Source organism: Fukomys damarensis, unplaced genomic scaffold (assembly GCF_012274545.1).
Source record: "Fukomys damarensis isolate Sample0158 unplaced genomic scaffold, DMR_v1.0_HiC HiC_scaffold_35, whole genome shotgun sequence".
NCBI classification, from domain to species: domain Eukaryota; kingdom Metazoa; phylum Chordata; class Mammalia; order Rodentia; family Bathyergidae; genus Fukomys; species Fukomys damarensis.
In genome coordinates, this window is record NW_022900947.1 from 7,523,464 (window position 1) to 7,544,567 (window position 21,104).

General features: G+C 43.5%; 1 long non-coding RNA gene across 5 annotated transcripts; it reads left to right on the forward strand.

The window, feature by feature from the left end:
• Positions 1 to 1,001: 1,001 nt before the first annotated feature.
• LOC104874663 lies at positions 1,002 to 20,285 on the forward strand. Of its 5 annotated transcripts, XR_783826.3 has the most exons (7): positions 1,002 to 1,117; positions 3,958 to 4,056; positions 12,157 to 13,722; positions 14,228 to 14,544; positions 14,970 to 15,311; positions 15,577 to 15,658; positions 19,814 to 20,285. It is a non-coding gene; the product is annotated as an uncharacterized LOC104874663 (long non-coding RNA). The 5 variants fall into 5 exon arrangements; XR_783823.2 differs by lacking the exons at positions 1,002 to 1,117; positions 3,958 to 4,056 and adding an exon at positions 11,349 to 11,413 and having other exon boundaries at positions 19,814 to 20,283; XR_783824.1 differs by lacking the exons at positions 1,002 to 1,117; positions 3,958 to 4,056 and adding an exon at positions 11,349 to 11,413 and having other exon boundaries at positions 14,970 to 15,274; positions 19,814 to 20,282.
• Positions 20,286 to 21,104: the final 819 nt, after the last annotated feature.

Consider the following 21,104-nt stretch of genomic DNA (forward strand, 5'->3'; position numbering starts at 1 on the left):
TCTTCTCCGCAGACGAGGAGACTGGAAATCAAAGAAGTTAATTTCAGTGTACAAACTCACACAGCTTATTAGAAGTAGACCCAGGAAATTTGAGATGTACTGAAGACAAAGCAGGTAATCTTCAAATACATTTTTTAACTAAGGAGGTAATAAATGGCCCTAAATTAAGAATTCTGTTTTCTCACTATGATGCACATTTTCACAATAACCTTTGTTTGTCAAAGAGTCCGTTATGCTCATTTTTTTTCAACAACACTTGTTTCTTTACCGCTGCTATTTACGCCATCCCGCTGGCCGTGTAAAAGTAAACCAAACAAAATGTGTCTTCTGATGTTTCGATGGTGTATGGGAGAAAGTACACCTGCCCAGAAATCCCTACGATGCTCATTACGTTGTTAAGGGTGACAGAGAAGGAGTCACAGGTACCTGAAGCGTCTGAGAGGTGTTTGCAGGTTGGCTATACAGAGACGGAGGGCGACGACCCAGATATAGGGACAAAATGAACCCGGATGCAAGGGGTACACTGATACTTGCCCCGGAGGGGAAAGCATTTAAAGGGGAGTGGGTGGGAAGCCTGCTGAGTGAAACAAATGGGCTCTCCCGTTCTCTCTGGTTATCCGGCGGCCACAGCTCCTGTTCAACACCGGTAAAAGGGTTCACCTTGGAGAGACTCTTGGTTCCCCTGCTTCAGGGCTCTTCTGCTGCGAGGTGACAGGGGACGGAGAAATGGGCCTGCGAAGTCTTGTCGTCCTGTTACCCACCCCAGCACATTGCGGGCTCCCCCGCTAGCCGGAGGAGTTCGTAGGACGTGGCAGTTTCAGCTGAAGCTGAGCACTAAGGAGGTTTCCTCGGGGATGCGAGTGTAGTCTGCCGCTCCAGCTGCTCTTGGGCCTGTCACCTCCACTCAGTGATGAAGGTGTAGAGAAAAGGTGAAAATGCCATGGCGACAGCATGCTAGCCAAACACAGGGAGGAGTCAGAGTTGAAATTCACTTCTAGAGAAGTATTCGTTTCCTGCCTCGGATTTGTGCGAACATTGATGAAAAGCCAATCACATCGTGAGGATGGTGATTAACATAACGCTGCCTAATGAATTAATTCCGCCAGTGCATCCGAAGGTAAAAATGTTTTCTTTTCCCCTTAATCCTCTCTAATGGAGGTAGATTTGCCAATAGAGGGTTGTTTTTTTTTTGTACTTTATGCATTTATTAGAATAATCCTCTGCTAGTCAGTGATGTGTGAGTGCAGAGTATGCTGAATTACTATCTGTGTAAATATGGACTTTCCATTTTCAGAACCAGGGAGAGGAAAAGCTATTTTTTGTAAGTTTATTTCCAGAAAACATATGATCACTTAAGGGTGATTTATGAATCTGTGATATTTAATCCAGAAGAAGTTATTTCTTGTCTTTGCCCTGATGGGTCTTAGAAAATAGACAAAATTTTAGGCTCTTAAAAATTTAAGAAACAAATGGCACTGATGTTTTGGAAAGCAAACTGTCATTGCGTATCAAGAAATTTTAAACTACTTAATCCTTTTAACTTAAAAATTTTGTCTTTGAAATGTGTCAGAAGGGAATTATATTGTTCTAAATATAGAACCCACAAAAAAAATTGTATACTCACTTCAGGGAAAGAAAGACAGCATGATGTTTTTTTCCACAGATGGTGTTCTCCTCATACAGGGGACCCTAGAGGGTGTTGTGTATTACACTACACTGCCAGCCCTTAGAGAAGAAATTGAAAATGCGCATGTAGCCATCTCAGTGACCAAGGTTACCCAAGGTTCATCATACTAATAAATGTCTGGAAGTTAATGGCCACCACTTTGAGTACCCCTTGTAACTGTAGAAGCCAAAAGTAATAATTTGCATTAACCTTATGGCTTCTCAGTATATTTAGTATTAAAATATTCCTACAAGCTTTTCTTTTCCTGAAGTGTGCATGCAGTTTTTGGTGGACTTCATGTATACACAATCCTATGAGCATATTCAGAGCCATGCTACTTATTATCAGAAAAATAATGTGAGCTACTGAGGCATTCAACATTAAAGCAGTGGCCAAAGAAACCACAGTGTTATCTTTTAGTGGAATCATTTATAGATATTTAAAATAATATTTGCATCAGCAAAAATGTAATAACTTGAAAATGTTCATGGTTTAGGAGTATCAATGACAATACCTAATATTTATTGATCACTGTTAATTGATTCAATGTTTTACCTACAGTATTGAATCCTCAGATGAGCCTAAGGGGGAGGAGGAAGGCGTTATTATTACATTATTATTATTATTATTATTATTATTATTATTATTATTATTAATATCCCCATATATTAAATGGAAAACTAAAAGCTATAGGGTTAGGTTGATCTATTTCTATTTCTGGTCACACAGTTAATGTGAAAACAGATTCTTTGTGATGTTGGTCTCTAAGACCCTCTGATATCAACAGTGATTAGAAGGAGTCACAGAACTCTGAAGAGATGTTATCCTTTTATTACATCAAGAACATAGATAATAAAATAAGCAATGTCTGATATGACAGAGTACATGAGTGACCAAGGACAGGTCTCCTGCCATCCTCCCCCAGTGGAATAACACAGACAGTGCTGCATGTTCCTGGCCACCATGTGAACCAGCTTGCAGGTGTGCTGCCTACCAGGTATCTTGAACCTTCGTATCCTAGGTGATTACCAGGGATCAGTTATAAAACCAGGGACGATCCCTTGGCTGGCCTCCAGACCTCAGATGTCAAGCAGAGCCTAGGCCAAGGCCACTACCCCAAGTAGCACTGTTAGCATAAATTATCTAGAATGGCCCAGGACTCCAGAAATGCAGTGAACGTCTGTCGGGCAGGATTTTCAGGGGATTATATCCATGAGCTGGTAGGGTAACTGCTGAGTTAACTCTTTATTATGCAAACCCAGTTAGACAGAACCTGGAGCCCAAATGCTTAGCTACCACAGATTCTGTACAGCAGACATCTAACCTCCTGCTGATGCCTTCTCCAGGGCAGCAGAGGAGCTACACACAGGTTTATGAGGTTGAAAAGAAAAAATAGCCCCTGGCGATAGCCGATGGATTGGCCCGCAGGTCTGTGTGCAGGTTGCATGTGAACTCGAGAAGAGACGCACGGAGGTAGGGACACCAAGAAGAGCACCCCACCGGCCACACTGAGGGTGGGAGGACAAGGCTTCCTAGTGAGGGCCGTAGTTAAGACGAGGATGAAGACGTGAATGAGAGGCAGATAGGAAAATCTCTCAGGAAGGATGACAGGAGGCAGAGGCATAATACGTCTTGGGACTGAGAAGTGGGTGGAAATGATTGGAAGTGTAGTTCGTGGTGCCTGGACAGAGTGAAAGGGAAAAGAGGCAAAGGATAATTCTGGGTGGACGAACAAGGGTAGATCATTAAGGGGCCTTTGTGTTTCAAATATATATGGAAGATTTTTAACTCCATGGGCAAGCTGATCATACTTTTGTTTTATTAAAGCATGTTTATCACCTGAGTGTGCTACAGACCTGCAGAGTCTTGTCTTGACAGGCGATAGACAGAGCAGGAATGCAGTAACAGAAAGACAGACAGACAGACAGACTAGGCTAAGAGTGTAGTGGTCATGGTAGGAAAGTGGGCATTAAGGAAAGAGATAGCAAGGATATTACAACACAGTGGACGAATACATATAGTGTTGACTCTTTGGCATTTGTCTCTGGGGCCAACTACATGTTGCTATTATTCAGATGGGTAGAAAATGCAGAAATGGAGTCATTCAGACACAGGGTAGTTGAGACTACCCTGTATTTTCACCGAACCCATTTATTTTTCCTCCCAGAAGAGTGAATAGCAGGTGTAGTTAATGAGATCTAACCAATGAAATGGGGACATTAACAGTTTTGATGGATTATGTTCAAATTGCTGAAATACCTCACATGTACCTCCTTCCTTTCTGCTCTCAGCTGCCAAGTGGGGTTGAATCCCGGGTAATGTTTGCAGCCACAAAATGGAAGCAGCCTGGGACCCTGAAAAGAATCTCCCAGCACACACAAGACCATAATGTGAGTAAGGACCAGTCCTCTGTAATATAGACCAGCAAGGGCCCCTATCTCTCACAGAAGTTGGTCCACCCTGACTTAACTGGAAATTGGTACCTTACAGTGGAAGATTAGTAAATAAAAACAACAGCACAGACTAAAGAAAACAAAATAAATTTAATTTACATGCCCATTACTTTGCAGTCAATTGGCAGGTGACAGAAAGCAGGTATGACTCACTGGACATCTGAGAACCTTGCAAGGATCTGCGCATCATTTGGGAAAGTTACCCTGATGATTAGGAGATTAGACTATGCTTCTCATGATTCAAAAAAGCAGAGGCTATAAAAAGATTCATTAGTGTGTGTTTGTCATTGGGTGTCTTTGGCAAGAAGTAACTAAAAGAAAAAATAACTCAGGAAAGCATTGGGTAGTTGGCAGAAAAGAAAAACAAAAGTGCCAAAGACAGACATTCAGAGTTGTACTGGGTTGGAAGAGCCAGTGATTCTTAGGCTTAGGAATGTAAAAGATGCAATTTTAAAATGCTTCCCATGAAAGGCCCAGAACAATTTCTGGACTGAACAAGGACTTAACCCTACAAAGAACAGCATAAGGATGTGCCTTCCCAAGGATAGTTTCAGAGTGCATCCAGGTACCAGCACCCCTCTGCTAGAGAAAGAGAGGTGACTCACAGCACAGAAGCAAGGGAAATAAATCAGAAGGCAGATGTTTGAATTTGGAATGAACTTTGGGTGGTACATGAGACAGGCTGAAAAAAAATAAATTAACAGTCAGCAAAGTTTGTAAGGAAGTTGTTTTGCCAAAGGAACCATGAAGCTAAGATAAATAATAAAAATAGGGAAAAAAGGAGCAAGTTTGTCCAAGACTTAAAATAACTCTGCAATCACCAGTCTTCCGCGGGCAAAATCAGAACAAAGGAGCTGTGAAGTTCTCCAGGAGGAACTCCTGTCCCCTTCCCATGTGGCCAAGGCGAGTTAGAGATAAAAAGTCTGGATGATACCAGTGCCGTGGAGGACAGAGAGCAAGAGAGCTCCCCTTTGAGAGTGGAATGTTGGGACCTCAGGGAGGAAATTCTCCTTTCTCTTAAGGTTTAAAAAAAAACTTGCAAAGTTTATATCCAGCAGAATTGGGCACAAATGGGACACGTGCCTTCTCCTCTTCTGCAAGATGGACTGCAATTCTCCTGCCCTGTTCTAGACTGGCTGCCAGTGGGGTTTGTAGGGAAATATAATTTGAATTTCTATCCAGAGCCCCGGAAGTGCAGGCAACAGCATCTGGCCTGACGGGGATGACAGCAAGAGACTCAGGCTTTGTGACCAGTGCAGTCTTTAGAGACTGGGGCTCAGAGTCATCACTCTTGCCATGCCCCTTGCTCTGGTTCCTGGGCACCATGAGCTGCACAGCTCTGTGCCTCCATGCCCTCTTCCATGAGGTTTCCGTCTTGGAGCCAGCTGACTATGGACTGCAAAACCTCTAAAATCATGAGCCAAATTAAGCCTTCCCACTTTTAAGTTGTAGGTGTCAGGTATTGTCCCTCAGTGATGGGAAAACTGATTAATACAACATGTAAAAAGGCCAGTGGCTGTTTTGTGGGTACAGTGTTTCCAGTGCTCCTTCAAAATGCCAGATTCAACCCTACCCCAACTCAAGTGGTCCAAAGACTCAAGGATGCAAGTTTCTGTGTCCTTCGTTATACTTCTTTGCTGAGGAAGCAGACATGGTGACATGCTCTGCTCCTGCCTTTGTAGGTGGGAAGAGAATTGGAGTGGGTTACAAAAAGAATTTTCCTATATGCTTTCTCATCTGGAGATTATTTGTAATAGACAGAACCATCGGAGAAAAGAATAGGCATAAAACTTGCTGCAGGCGTGAGGAGGAGGGTAGTGTCTCAGTAGGGAGAGGTTAGCTAACCCCCTTGTGAAAAGGACAGATAAGAAGCTTAGCTCTGAGTTTATAGGTTCCAGAAGTGATAACCAGTGAGAGCCTAGTGAGGGACTTCTGCAGAGTAAGAAAGCACCGAAGGACCAGTAAAGGCAGGAATGGAAGGAGTTTTCTCCAGAATCTGGCAAACAGATGAATCACAGAAGCTATGGCCTCCAAAAACAAGGGGGAACAAGGGCGCCAGGCTCTGCCTCCTTTCTAAAGACATTCTGCAGAAGTCCTAAAGGATTTTCAACAAGAATTTCTCTACACATTCCAGGAAAATTTTTCAGGGACACGTGGGGTGGATCTGGGTTTTCCTTTCCAGCTAAAGGGCTGCAAATGTGGGTACATGATTTCCAGGAGCCACCCCTATGATGATTCTGGGGCGGTTTTAGCCCCCTCCTTCTCTCTGCAGAGGAGCGGGACACCGCCCAGGTTGTGCTAATGTGGGCTGTGGAGCACGGACACTCAGAGCAGACCCCTGAGCTACCCAGGAGTGGACACGGAGTGCAGGCAAAGGCAAATAGTCACTGAGAATCGTCTTCACCACGTTGCCAGCCTGGCCTCTCCTGACCGATGGACGTCTCAAGGAAGACTTGAAGGATGAGCAGGAGACATGGGACTGAGGTCGCCAAGGTAAAACTGGAGAGTGGAGGAGCATCTTGACCGAGAGCAGTGTAAAAATATGGTTGATAAACAGGGCAAAGTAGCAATGGAACCAGCGTTGGAACTCTTGTCACTTCTTGACTGACCCCCGGCACCAGACGAAATATATTGTTTTCAATTGCATCATTTGTGAAGAGAGTTTTAGTGAAGTCAATAATCACATGTATCATCAAGGCCTCAACACCGGCCAAAGGCACCTAGAGTCACATCCTTGTTTTGACACTCAAATTTTAGTGATGCTTGGGTAGTCACCAAGCTTTTGCCTTCTCATCTGTAAGCCCAGTGAGCCAGATGAGTTTTTCAGAGGGTAAAATCAAATGGTTTCTGTGTATCCTTTAGCCCAAGGCTTTGCCTTGTGTGCTCAATAATTATTTCCTTCTATTATAATTTATTTCATCATCCTCACTAATGGCTCATAGCTGTGAAAATCTATTTCACTTGGAAATTATTATAATTATTTGGGCTTTTAAAAGTTTTACATTTTGATTCAAAACCCAAAATCAAAGAACATACAGGAACAGAAGAATGGCAAGACAAAATCTTACAGCTAGTATTTGATGCTTCTACCACCTTCTGTAAATGTAAGATTAAAGACAACCAAAGATGCCCTTGATTTATAAACCTTTGTCAGTAGCTTTCCACTTATGAGTGTTCAACTTTTTATTTTGTTTTGTTTTGAGACAGGGTCTCACTATGTAGTTGAGACTGACCTGGAACTCATTATGTAGCCCAGGCTGGTCTCGAATTCACAGCGATCCTCCTGCCTCAGTCTCCTGAGTGCTGGGTTTACAGGCGTGCACCACCATACCATTCATGAGTGTTCAAATTTTTAACATTTCTAGGTCTCACAGTTCACGGCAAACCTGAGGTTTGCCAGCAGCACAAAGCCAGCATTTGGCTTTATTCAGCTCTTGTAGAATGGTCATTTTTAAATTTATAGCCTAAGAGGTTTGTTTTTAAGACTTGAAATTTAAGGTTTGCACAACATAAGCTGTTGTAAAATAGAAGTAAGCCTGGAACTTTGTACACCTGAGCTTCACTTTTTCTCATCTGCCTAGTCAGTGATCATGGAATAGAAGATAAACACAGCCTAGCATATCGACACATGCTTGTATTTCCAACACTGTGAGAAGGGAGGTGAATCACAAGTGTGAGCCCAGCTTGGGCAGGTTAGTGACTTAGCAAGACCTTCTCTCAAAGTAAAAATAAATAAAAAATGTGCCAGGATGTAGTTGAGTGAGACCCAGGTTTCAATCTCCAATACTAAACCAAATAAAATCCAATGTTGCATAAGTAGGATCACGATTTCAATAAATCCCACAGCCATGCATTGGTTTGTGGGAATGAAAAGACAACTTGAGCCCACATTTAGCAGTGCCTCCTCTAAACTCCTGTTGCTTTATCTATTCCATGATAGTTCCTTTGATATGAGTTGCTGTTTCTACTAATTGCAACTAAAGGGCAAAGATGAGATATTATCCCTAAGGGCCTTGTAATATGACCTACAGTAACTGATTTAAGTGGCTATAAATGCATTAATTGATGTTATACCCTGAAACGCACAATCTGAACACTAACATGCTAGCCAGGAAACCTTGTAGACATTGAAGTTGGAGTCTTTCTCATTGATGTCTCTGCTTAGCCTTACTGCATACTATGGCACTGAGCTGAGTTATTAGGTGACAGAGGATTTGGATTTTTCCCTATACATTTTGGAAACTTGTAATCTGAGAAGTATGAGAATAAATACATCATTCTGCTCTTCCCTGTTGCTCCCATAACTCTGTGATTGTAGGTAACAATTCCAGAACTGTTACAAATGGTGGGCTGGGAGTCAGGCAGCACCAATAGAGAGACTCAGGGTTATGAAAACAGAAAAATCATGAGCTTTCTCTTGTGGCAGACTCTGGGGGAAGGCATGAGCAGGCTTACTTCTGCACAGGCAAACCACTGGGACAAATTCTCCAACTAGGGCTTGGCAGGTCCTCCTTAGGTGTCTCAAGATAAGTTTAAAGACTTATAATCCCTAATTTTTCCACCAAAATAATGCCTAACTCTGGTTGGATTTACCTGTACTGGCTCATTTTATCCTCTTACCAAACTCTGTGAGGGAGATACAATTAATCACATTATTTTGCAGGAAATAAAAATGAGGAACAGACAGGTGAAGACATTTGACCAGAGTGACACCGGCAACTGTGACAAGAAGTGGAATGGAACTGATATGCACTTTACTCCAAGTGCATGGTCTTCACCCTACGTTTTCTTGGAGCCCTTATTTATGGAGGAATTTGGGCAATGAAGGAGTACCTTTCAAAGCTATATAGACAGACAGACAGATGAGATAAATATTTCAAATATATTTATTTATGTGTTTGCCATATCTGACACTCAGGTTTACAAATGACTTTTTTTCTCAAGAACTACAATTTACGATCAGATATCATGAAGCACTTTCACAAACACATAGTTTTTTATTCACTTCCTTACACAAACACTTCGACAGTAGCAGTCATCTCTCCTGGGGAATGGCTTGCCCAACATGCCCACCTCAGATATCTGGCTTTGAACGTCTTGCAATTTCTTCATTCCCTCACTGACTTTTTTGAAACATTGCTAATTAACCCTTGTACCCCACGAGGTCCTTGGGAATCAACAGAAAGTATGGAAAGGCATTTTTGGACCCAAGTCCTAGCAGATCTGTTAATCTCTCTCTTGCCTTCATTGCCCTCTTCTTCCCAGGGCCATCTGCTAAGTCAGCAAGAGGGATTTCCATTGATCTTGCTGTTGGAACAGACTCGCTACTTTCAAGGATTACATTTTTGCTTGGTCATTTGCTTAACAAACATATATGTAGTGCTTGCTATAGAGTCAGAAGAATAGGAGAGACCAGCAAAGACAGAATTCCAATGTGGTATAAAAGACACCTCTGCAAAGACTCAAGGCTATCACAGGAGAAGCAGACTGCAACCAAACACTCGGGAGTGACCTTGGAACCCTTCCATGAGAAGTGCGCCCTTGTTGAATCACAGGACGTGAATTTCACTTGAAAGATGAAAGAAGAGAGCAAACAGGAGGACCAAGGAGGGAACTTCAAGGGAAGTGTGTGGGTCCTTTTATTTTAATCTTCATTCATCCAGTGAATACAGGTGAAACCTCTCCTCTATACCATATCATATCTGAGGTGTCTGAAATACAACCATGAATAAGAGAATCTAAATCTTTCCCACTCCTCAAAGATCTTACTGCCAAGGGTTAAATGCTGGAGATGAAACACACAAGTCATGCTCAAAACATGACAGGGCTTACATGGTCTTGGTCAGGATGCTCTTACAGGCAGGGTGCAAGCAACTTCCAGTGGGCTCCAAGGGATCCAGATACAAGACCAAGAGTGAAAAGAAACAAAGACAGAACAGCCTCCATATTAGCTCCCAGATCCCCTCTGTCAAGCCATGAAAATGGGGAAACCTGGAGATGAGAAGACCAACAACTTTCTTCTCACTTATCTGAACACATAAATAGCACCTGCTGTGGGCAGGAAGCTCAAAGGCAAAGACAAGAAAGCCACATCTTGCGACCTGCAGGAGCTTGTTTTTTAGCAAAGGAAAAATTTATGTATCAAGCTCAATTCTAGAAAGTTTTCATGGACACAGAAACAAAATAATGCCCTTGATCCTCCTTCCAGAGAAGTAACTGGGTCCCCCTAAGGTAGGTTGAGTGGGTAATAACCAGGACATAACTGGTATGTGCTACATCCCCAGGTCAGGGTGACCTTTCATCCCATGAAGAAAAGATACATCTTGCTCACTTTGGCAGCGCATATACTAAAATTACCAGAAAGTAGAAGGCAGGATTGCATATTGATCCAAATGCCTGTGAAAATGCCCTGACTCAAAACGAAGAACACGGAGTAGGATGGTGTCACCCACATGTCTGCCGTGAACCCTGCTCACTGGGCACAGATGGGCAAAGGTGGGTCACTGTGCATTTGACAACTGTGCCCTGAAATGGTGTCACGAGGTTTATCTGATGGTGCGGTGGCATTCCAGGATCCACCTCCTGGAGAAAGTAGACTGCTGTTTTCCCCCACAGCAAAATTGTATTTTTGGAGAGGAGGCAGATAACTAAGGGGCTAATTATAAAGAGTTATGGAGCACAGGCAGGAATCCAAGAGCTGAGTAGTCAGGATCTATAAAGATGCTTTGCCCTGACAGTGTCGTCATCAACCGAAAGAGGCACAGTGCCTCTCAGAAGGCTGAGCAATCAGGCTTTCTAAGGAAAAACCATCACAGGCCCACAGAATGTTTGTTTTCCACACAAAAGGACACTCGACTACATTTAAATGTGAATAATGTTTCTGAAACCCAACTAATTCCTTCAAGAAAATCACCTTGTTTTCAATTACATCCGAAGCAAGGATAATGTCGCAAGTGCAATCGATCTTAAATATTTTCTTTCAGTAAATATTTCTGTGGGAAATACACGAAGAATTTGAGTTCTTGTTCCACTGCGGTTTTTCATTAGAGAGACGTTTGTGTGTGTGTTTATACCTTGAACCTGTTTCTGGGTGAAGTTTGCTAGAAATGAGTAACCCACGGGTCCTTCCTGCGCAGCACAGGGCCCTCTGACGAGCAGCAAGTGGCTCCGGTGTGAAGTGGTTAAGTCTGTACCGGAAACGGAAACGTGCACATGGTTTCCAGGGCGGAGCAAGCAGCCCACGTGGGATGGGCCAGGAGCTTCCGGGACCGCACCTTAAAGGAGGGGAGAACACGTATGTGTTATAGAGGAAGGAAGAAGAGAACAAAGAGGGAGAGGCACAGCAAGAAGGGTCCCAATTTAGGAAGCAGAGTTTGCAGAACTAAGAAGTCAGAAATTGGCCGGAGGGTCTGCTCGCTGGCCCCAAGTCAGAGCCCCCTGAGGGCACAGAGCAGGGCCTGAGTGGGGGGTCACACTAATGTCTGATGCACTGTTCAACAGAGATAAACTTTGACCTGTGCGTAGTAGTCATCATTGACACTAGGAATCAAGGGATTCTGGTAACCAGGAGAGAAGGAAACAGGACTAATAGCAGAGCCCTGTCTGACAGGGTCTGTCATGCACAGATGATGTATTTTAATCCTGCCCCTTCATAGCAGTTGGGCTCATTACTTAACTTCTTGAACCTCAAGGCCCCTTTTTTGTAAAAACAGTCAAGCAGACTACAAAAGTTTTTGTAATGGCTTGGTTCGAGGAACCGTAGAACGCCCCATTGGATCAGGTAGTGGAGGCCCCTATTAGGGACAGCACTGGGTCAGGAAGGACCCTGGCTGTGTTCAGAGGACATGTTATCCCATCCCTGGGACAGGCCAGATGATGAGGTCTTCGCTAGCATTTAAATTATGATTCTTAAAATTAACAACTCTGTATTGCATCGTGTAGGAGTTTACCATCTGTGAAACCAGTGTTTTCCTTTATATTGATCCCAACCAAAGTTGCAGCTCGGTTTGAAGATTCTACTTTTTTTTTTTTCTTCAGTCACAAGCACAACAGTGGAGTTGCTACGGAGACGTGATGAGCACAGCAGAAGGAATTCTGGGACTGCTTCACAGGAACGTGAAGTGTGTGAAGCCAGCCCTCACAGCGGCTTTAAATAAAGGCTGCTGGAAGTGACGCTGACAGGAGGAGGCGGAGGTTTGAAACGGGTCCATAATTAAGTGAAGGAGAGAGACACGTGAAGGATTTGGCAAGCGTCAGCAGGAATGAGTGCCTGTTTGTACGGAGAATAAAAGGAAAACAGTCTCCACATGGTGATAAAGCCAGGCTGGTGACATCCATAGGGACAGAGAGGGCCCGGCTCCCCTTAACCGCTTAGAAAATTCAGAGGGCTAGCGTCTTCCACAGCAGAGTTTCTGCTTGTGTCTGCCGTCCGTCAGGCAAAACACAGTGAGTCAGATACTCGGGTTTAGAGTGGCGAGGTGACACGGCTTAAGCCAAAGATGAGTACCTGGGAGTGTGTATTCCTGCTGCTCCTGACAAACGTTTAAGCACCTTCTGCGTGCAGTTGTGATGACATGCCGTGACTCTGCTGCCTTATGATGCCCTCTGTCTTAAGAATTTGGAAGAAGAGCAAAACTCTAAGTAAATAGTCACATGCAATTACATATTTACCACCCTAAATAGTGTTGGGAAGGAAAATGGTAAGAGCATATAAGACTGAGGCCCGAGGAGGTTCTAGATGGTCTCTGGTGGAGAAAATGGTACAGCAAGCTCAGTGCTGAGAGCGGAGAGCTAAGCACACAGGACTCGGCTGTCGATTCAGGTCGGAACTAATAAGAGCTGTGAGGACCTGGGATTTAGTGGGTAAAACCAGAATAGCTGTAATAGATTACCGGTGGATCCTGGATGTAGAGACCTACAAGGCACGTACCTTCCCGGCAGCCAAGGGCGCGCAACAAGGGAGGCACAAGAAGTAGTCAGAGAGCAGGCTCCTAGAAGCCAGGGTAGCTGGGAACTTCACGGAGAAGGGGGGCGCCGTACAGTCAGGTGTCTCCTGGAAATAAGACCACCTGTGACTTGGAAGGGCTGAGCCCAAGAGCCTTGATTCAGCGGAGAATGTGTTTTGCTGTCTACGTCTCCCAGGCCCCACCCACCCCCCAGTACCTGACCTGAAAGAGTCAGGAGAGGAAGCAGGGCCTCGCTTGGAGGCCTTGTTTTCCCTGAGACCTTGGAAACCTCTGCCTGCCTCTCTGATTCTCAACTTCTTTACCTAGAAAACAGACATAAAATAGTGTCTTCTTATTAGCAAGCAAATGGTCAGTGCTGTATCAAGAAAAGAGGGAAACATGAATGGACAGACGAGGAACATTCGCCTCCATATCTTCGCTGCTCAGCACGTAGGAACTGGAAACCATAAACAAACAAACAGCAACAACAAAAAAAATCCAAAACGATATTCATTCCCTCTCGTCTCATCTCATTTATGTAACGCCAGCAAAATTTTCCCTTGAGAGAAAATTGAAGACGAAGCATACAAAATCCAGCAAAGTTCCCTCTGAAATCCAAAGGCAAAACTCGCAGTCTTCTCTCCTGAGCTGCCACACTGTAATGTTAATCTTGCTGGATAGTGATTTTCTTTAGTGCACCTCAAGAAGAGAAAAATGTATTCTTGTTTGTATCTTCGTGTCTAAGGTCTAGGGATGTGTCCTTTTCTTTCTTTCTTTTTTTTCTCATTGAGTTTATGGGTACATTTTAGGTATACAGTACGGTTACATTCATCATTGGGATCTTGTACCTTTACAGGACAGGTCTTGGTTCTCATTTTTCCCCTTGTCCCTGCCCTCCCTTCACCCCCTCTTCCCCTCCCCATTTACAAATACTTTATTTCCATTTTTTCACTTTCTCATATTTTTTTTTTCTTTTCCCTTATTTCCTTTCCCCTACCTTTCCCACTTTCCCTACACCTTTAGACCTTTTCTTCCTATTTCACATTGTCCATTATACCATTAGGGTCTTCTATACTATTATAGTTTCTTCACACCAGAGAAACTATTCGGTATTTACACATGTGTGACTTACTTATTTCACAATGTGTCATTTTCGATTGCAGCGGAAGTCTATGCCATGCAACTGATGGCCCCGACGGAAATGCAGTTATTTCTGACACTTCGTGTCGATAACCTGCTGGAGCCCAGAGGGAGGATGTGGTCCTCTAACTCTGGTGCCAGAGCTGGAACTCGGCACCCGAGCACTGTAAGTTTTTGTTGCCTGCTCTTTTCTGTGCCTGCGTCCTGGGAAAATAAGAGCATGGAAGGGAGACAGGGCGAGCCAAGCAAGGCACGGTGTCTGGCTGAAGAGAGCGGAGGACAAATGAGAAGCATGTGGTTCTCCTTTTAGCTGTCGCACACTCTACACTTCCAGAGCAGGGTAAGTCCGGGCACAGTTCAGAATTATCTTCATAACAATGATATAATTTCCCAATTTTACCAGTACATATTTGTGATAAATGAAGCATATATTCATGCTGGGTAATCGACACACATGCGTATCACATCTTGATCCTTTTTAGTTCCCTTTCCTCTCCCCTTCCTCCTTTTCTCTTCCTCAGATCCCCTCCCCATCTCCACGTGGTCTCTCTTTTATTTATATAAATAAGTATTCAGAGAATCAGTACATGGAATGTCAGGTGACGGTTATCTCTGCGAAGGAGAGGGGCAGACAAGGTGGTGATGAGGACTGGCTGTTGGTAATGCTTCCAAAAAGCTAAAGCGATCTGATGAAACGATAGCATTTGCCCAGTGTGGGTGTGAGGTTGTACTCCAAGGGTTTAAATGTTTTGTGTGTTTTAAAAGAAGGGAAGCCTCCCGCTCCATCCTCCCAAGCTCATGCAAACAAGCAGTAGGGAGTAAGGACTGTCGCCTGTCACCATCGCAAGTCACCATCGCTAGATCCCAGCAGGAGGGGGCGAAGGTGCCGAGGAGATCAGAGACCAGAAGGAGTCTTGCAGGAAGACGGCAGGCTTTAGGGAAGAACGCGTCGGAGGGACAAAGGGCAGGTTGCCGCTTGAGAAGCCCCGCACGTGGGAGATGAAGGATGGCCGGGCCCTGGAAGCTGTGTCCCCGCTCCTCTGAGATTCCTCGTGTTCCGGAGGCAGAGGGTCAGCAACTCTTCCTGACACTCAGGACTTGGCCTTCGTGGGTAGCTCCTTTCTTGTGCTTTGATAAAATTCAAATGCCTTCCAGCAAAATAATTTAAAACAAAAGCGTCTCCTATTTCATTGTATAATAATAATAATATTAATAATAAAGAATGTGTCGATACACTACAAAGAGTTGAGATCATAATACTCAGATCTTATAGACTCCAGTAAGATCATAACACTCCGATCTTATAGACTGTTTTGTGATCACACTGGACACACCTACGTACTTCAATAATTGACACTTTTCCCTCCCGTAGGCCAGGAAGAATGAACGCTATTGACTCAATGCTGCCACCTCGTGGTCATATGTCATAATTCATCTGAACTGCTGAATTGAAGGTAGGTTTTTAATTTCTATCCCCTCCCCTCCCCTCCCCTCCCCTCTGCCCTCCTCTTCCTTCTTTTCTTTTTATTTCTTTGGTGAGTAAAAACGGTAAGTGATCTTGAGAAAATCCTTTGTCTTATAAGATACAGTTTTTCAGTACTTTCACCCATTAACTTTTCAGTCCAATGAAATATATCCTTCTATAAAAAATTGGCTGAAAAAGAATAGAAATATTGCAGAACGTCTCGAGGCAGGTATTCGATCGGAACTTTTGCGTTATAGCCTCTTCTTTTCCCACTGCACACCACTGCCTCCGCGAAACAGGACTTCGCCTTACAGGGAAAGGAGTGACATTGCTGCAAGTCAGGCTGGTGTTCAGAACGCATGTGCTCTTTCATTCATCCTTACACTGAGTCAGGAAGCACACGCTAGGCTTCAACTCTCTGTTCCCAGAGCACATTCTCAGGTCATGATAGGGGTAGAAAATAAGCACCTTACTCGGGATTCAAGTCTAGTAAATGTGACTTCACTGAGATCTAAATCATCCTAAGATTTGGCAAAGAGGTAATTACAGCCACTGTGGAAAAGTCATGCCACGAAAACGATCTTCTGGAAATTAATTGAGCAGTGAGTTTAAATGATTTGCAGAAGCCTCTCGTCTCTGACATGATGCTTGAGCTGCTGCTGAGATACACAGATGTATTCCCTGCCCAAACCTTGTGGGCACTAAACCTGCTTCCCTGCGGAGAGCTATTACTCAGTTTAATTAACGCTCAGACAAGGGAAAAGAGCTCGTCTCAGGGCTGAATATCATACGAATGTAGCTTTCGTTTGTATCGTAATTTGATGTGGATTTGACAGCTGAGTTTTATCTTTCACTGCCTTCCATCTTGATTTCCATCTGGCTTACCTGACCCCCGGGTTGCTGCAACAGGGAAAAAGGAGGGCAGAGGTGCGCGGTTTGACAATCATTTTCATTCTCAGTCCATTGATAGAATAGGCCATGTGTGGCCCAATGAACCACTAAGGAGGCTGAGAAAGGAGAGGTGCAGAGGGAGGCACAGGCGCCTAACTCTGCACCAGGGCCGTGAGCTGGGCTCTATAAATTTGTCCACATCCTGACTTTAAAAGAAACTCGATGTATTGAGAGTCCTTTATGAGGTAAATGTTGTCTGTGAACTTTGGCAGAGTAATTTGGAAAGTCAGCAGATGGAAAGCAATGGGAAACTATGGCACTGGTTCAACGCCATTAGAGTGCAGCAGAGCTCCATCTTTGTAGAACCAGTTATTCTTCCTTTGGGAAGGAGCAGGGTGGGGTCAAGGGAGGAAGCTCAGGAAGAGGAGACGTGAGAGTTGAGGGGGACTCTAGCTAAAGCAGCCTAGCAGGATTCTTGCTGAAGACGGTCACAGTAAGCAGATCCCATGGAAAGCGGGGCGGAAGACGATGAGCCCAATCAGATGCTAAGGATGGAGGCCTTTGCTAAGTTGACTTTGTGGGAACTTCTGAGTCAGGCTTCAGGAGGAAGTGTTCAGGGGGAAGCAGAAGGCTCAGAAGCCTGACTACAGTCTGGTCTAACCTCGATTCTTTGTCAGTCCATTAGCAAAAGAAAGATGTGGGAGGGCGTTTTTCTAGAGCTGTGCTTGAATTTATCCTAAGGTGTTGTTAGGTAGGAATTACCCTGCTGTTTCTTTGGAGGTGAGGTCATACTGTATAGCTCCTTCCTTAGTGGCTTCCTATTCAGCTTTTATTGCTTTACTGTTCTGGTTATCACAGTCCTCACTGGTTGGCCACACTTAGTTACATAAGTTACTGCTTTGTGGTACAGGAGGCTGGCAAAATGGTAAGTGGTTTTCTTTTACTACCCTCTTATACTTGCAGAGAGGTGGGGGGAGAGGGGGAGGGAGGGAGAGAGATTGAGATTTGATAACAACATTCCAGAATTTATCAGCAGTGCAAACATTCCGATTATGTGACTGGTTGCTGCCTCTAAGGCCAGGAGGCTCAGTCGGCCTCCACTTTCTCACAGTGCATGTAAATCTGAAGCCTTCTTTTGCTCAAACTAAAAGGAAATGAGGCAGAATTCAATGAGTAGTCTAGGATGAAAATAAGCGGAATCCCAGATATTAGAAGCTCAGGGGATCTAAGAGATAGTGTGAGAAGTTAGGAAAGATGGCTCCCAAAGCAATGTGTCTGATTTTTGTAGACACTGAAGATAAACTTTAAGCAAAGTGTTGCAAGTAGAATGACTGCTTACTAGGAACCAAGTCAACGAATACCTTCTTAGGCATTGGGTGGCTTTACTGTGCCTTTTAAAACATATAATGAACACTGGCTTTTAAGTCTTACAATGGGATTCTAGCATTATTTTCCATGGCATTTTAAATTCTACCTTCAAAAGTGTAAATAAGGATCAAAATGTATAATTGCTATTGTGTAAGAGGAAGGAAAGGTCTAAAAGAGTAGAGGAAGTAAGAGGAGTAGCGGGGAGGTAAAAAGTAAAAAGAAAAAATACAAGAAAAGTAAAAACGTGGAATCAATGTCTTTGTAAACAGGAAAGGTAAATGGGGAAAAAATGAGAACCAAGACCTGTCATGTAAAGGTACAAGATCCCAATGATGACTGTAACTGTACTGTATACCTAGAATGTACCAGTAAACTCAATGAGAAAAAAATATTACCAGGAAGCATTGCAGTGGATTGCTAGTAAAGTACCTGCATTCACTGGTGATACATTACAAAGCTGTAAATATAATCAGTACGTTTTCTCATATTTTTTCCCTTATTAATTTTCCCCTACCCTTTCCACTTTCCCTACACCTTTTCTTCCCATTTCACACTGTCAATTATATCATTAGGATCTTATGTACTATTATAGTTTATTCACATCAGAGAAACTATTTGGTATTTATACATTTGTGACATTTGTTTCACTTAGGACTATATCCTCAATATGTATCCTATAAATGACTCTAATTTCTCATTCTTTATTCCATTTTATAGAAAAACCCACATCTCCTTTATCCAATCTCCAACTGATGGGCAAATGGGCTGTTTCCAAGTTTTAGCTATTACAAACTGTGCCGCTATAAACATAGGTGCACATATATCACTGTGATATGATTCTTTTAGTTCTTTTGGAAAGATACCAGCAGAGGGATGGCTGGGTCATATGGAACCTCCAGTCCAAGCTCTTTGAGGTATCTCCATATTGATTTGCATAGTGGTTGCACCAGTCTGCACTCCACCAACAATGGAGATGGGTTCCTTTCTCCCCACAACCCTGCCAACATTTGTTATTGTTTGATTTCTTGATAGCAGCCATTCTTTGTGGGATGAGATTTTTTTTTTCAGCTTTGAGTTTATTGGTACAGTTTAGGGATACAGTACAGTTACATTCATTGTTGAGATCTTGTACCTCTACATGACAAGTCTTGATTCTCATTTTTTCCCCTTACCCCTGCCCTCCCCATCTACAAACACTTTATTTTCATCTTTTCATTATCTCACATTTTTTTTCTTTTCCCTTATTACCCTTCCCCTACCCTTCCCACCTTCCTTACACCTTTAGCTCCTTGCTTCCCATTTCTAAATGTCAGTCATCTTATTAGGATCTTACGTATTATTGCAGATTATTCACACCAGGGAAACTATTCGGTATTTACACATGCGTGACTTATTTATTTCACTTAGGAGTATATCTTCAATATGTATCCATTTTCCTATGAATGAATCTATGCTTTTTCATCTGCATCTCTCGAATGACCAGTGTTGTGGAACATTTTTTGTAAATAGGGAGGGGAGGAGGGGGTGAAGGGAGGGCAGGGACAAGGGGAAAAAATGAGAACCAAGACCACCTGTCACGTAAAGGTACAAGATTCCAACAATGAATGTAACTGTACCGTATACCTAAAATGTACCCATAAACTCAATAAAAGAAAAAAATTTTAAATATAAAATCAGTATTAATACTGAATGCTGTTATGTGAAAATGTTGACCATGTAATAACCTGTAAAAAGTGTAAATTAAAAGTAACAGTGTACAAGATTACTAAGTATATATAGACCTATAAAATAGGAAATATTAATAAAAAACTAGAAAAGACTGTCAAGCGCTCGCTGTGTTAAAATAACCCAGACTGAGACTGCTACTTACTTCCCTTCTCTGCAGTTCTCTCATGCTAGGTGCGGCTTTAAAGCTTTTAGAATAACGACGGCTGTGGTCACCGTAACTGACCAGCGGATATTCTATCAAACTCTGCAAAACGTCACGTGAATATGTTTTAATAAATGACGACGATGATGGAGGAGGAGGAGGAAAACACCCAGGACCCCTTTGCCGTGGCTGAGTGGAGAGTTCAGTCGAGCTGAGCTGACCCGGCGGTGGGCTGGGGTGGGACTGGGCTGCCGGCTCCTTGTCAACTGTGGCTCAAGGCCGCGTCCCAGCTGGGGTTTATTGAAGTCATTATTAAAAATATTCTTACAGGTGTGTTCCCAGGGTGTTCCTGGAAATGGCAGAAATGCTCTTTCACGCACATACATTGTACGTAATGCCTGCAGCCTGTTAGGGCCTGAATTTAGGACCAAACTCCTTTCCCATGCCCTTGAGATATTGTTGCAGTTTAAACCTTGGCCACCTTCTACTCGGAATCAAAAAGTAACAAAACAGTTCTGAAAACTGAGCTACACAGATGCAGTCGCTCCCGACAGTGGCCTTCCCCACTGGGTCCCCCAGCGCTTCCTGCTTCTCCAGAGAGGGCCCAGGCAGCAGAGCCTCTGCTAATGTGCAGCCCAGGGCTGGGTGAGCTCTTTAGTTTCCAGCCTGTTCAGCAAAGTGAGAGGCACCAGGCTGGGGAACGCTGACTGGAGGGTAATGGAAGACTCATTAAGGCAGCTTGCCCACGGGTGGCTTCCTGCTTCTGCTGATCCGATGAATGAATTCGCATCCCAGTCCTGAAACTGCAGGTTAGTTGATGACAGCAGTGGGGAATTTGCCAGAATTGCTCCCTAATTGCTTCCTTCTACCTTTGGGGTTGGGTGGGATGAGCTAGAAGAAAGATCTTGCCATTTCTCACACTAACCTGCACCCACAGGGGAGAGAGAGAGAGAGAGAGAGAGAGAATCATGTGTTCAAGCATTTCACTAACAGAGACAGAAAACAACAAAGTCACCAAATCCCACAGGCTCCGTATTTAATTTTGCTTAAAAACAAAAGGAGTTGAAGAGGAGGGAGGAGAGAGAAAGCAAAGAAGTGAGGAAATCCCTAAAGCTCGATGTCAGAATTTTTTTAGCAATAGTTCAAAAACCTTATTATTAAAAAGCCAATTCTCTAAAATATACCGGCCTGGCAAGTCAATGTTCGCTGTCACGATGCTGATTATTTTTATTAATAAGAAAGCATCATAAGATGATAAGTGAGCACACTGTGGCCATGTAAAGAGAGAGATACAGAAAAAGCAATC